A 1,311-nucleotide genomic window follows, 5' to 3' on the forward strand; every position below is an offset into this window, starting at 1 on the left:
GAGAGGTCAGGAAGAAGATTGCAGGTTAGGAAGGCGGTGCTGAGTTCGAGGGATTTGACTGAGACAAGGTGGGGGGAGGGGAAATGAGGAAACTGGAGAAATCTGAGTGGGATGAACTCAGATTTCTCCAGTTTCCTCATTTCCTCTCCCCCCACCTTGTCTCAGTCAAATCCCTCGAACTCAGCACCGTCTTCCTAACCTGAGATCTTCTTCCTTCCTCTCCGCCCCCACCGCCACTCCGGCCTATCACCCTCACCTTGACCTCCTTCCAGCTATTGCATTTCCAACACCCCTCCCCCAAGTCCCTCCTCCCTACCTTTTATCTTAGCCTGCTGGACACACTTTCCTCATTCCTGAAGAAGGGCTCATGCCCGAAACGTCGATTCTCCTGCTCCTTGGATGCTGCCTGACCTGCTGCGCTTTTCCAGCAACACATATTCAGCAATTAACATGCCCATTCAATTTACTTATTCGCCAATGTGTTGATTTTATTTCTTTTACTTGCTGCCTTTCAATTTTGTATAAGATTTGTTGCAGTGATTATCAGCTCTGACGCTGTGATATGCTGTGAGTACTGACACTGTTGCTCATCAGAAAATACTATTCAGTAACCCACCGCTATTATAACTTTGCCATTTCTGGCAGTGCAGTCGCATCTTTACTACAAATCACATTTATTTTAATTGATAGTGATGCAGACTGAATATGATCCCCTACTCTCCCTACTACCAAATAGACATGGTGGCTGGGAAATCCCTGTTCAACTCAATCTTTGGGATGTTCTGTAAGGTAGGCTTGTGGTGATGGAAAGTGTGATGCAAAAACATTTTCAAGGATTTTGTGCTGCATTACATTAGAAATCCAACCGCCCCAATAATTTGAAACTACTCTGGTTTAACTTCTTAATTGGCTCATCCAATTAACTATCAGTTAAACTGCCTTTCTGATTACTCAGTGGCTGACAAATGCAGTGCACATTCAAATAAATTCAAACCGAGGATAAACATGTACTTTTAAAACTGGCACACTACAAATTTTGATTTTCTTAGCTCATACTTTATTTGTAATTAGCCAATATTGCCACTGTATGTGCACAAGGAAAAGAAACCACTTTTGACCCAAAATGATTAGCGAAGATGGCAACTAAAAAAAGCTAATATATATGTGTGAAACCTATAAGTCATTTTTAAAATTATATACTTGAAATATATTTTAATTTTGTATGGTATTTAGTTTTATATGGCAGTTTAACTCATTGCATATATTGTAAATAGAGGATCGGTTAGCTCAGTTGGCTGGACGGCTGATTTA

The sequence above is a fragment of the Chiloscyllium plagiosum genome, chromosome 21, assembly GCF_004010195.1.
Source record: "Chiloscyllium plagiosum isolate BGI_BamShark_2017 chromosome 21, ASM401019v2, whole genome shotgun sequence".
Taxonomy (NCBI): domain Eukaryota; kingdom Metazoa; phylum Chordata; class Chondrichthyes; order Orectolobiformes; family Hemiscylliidae; genus Chiloscyllium; species Chiloscyllium plagiosum.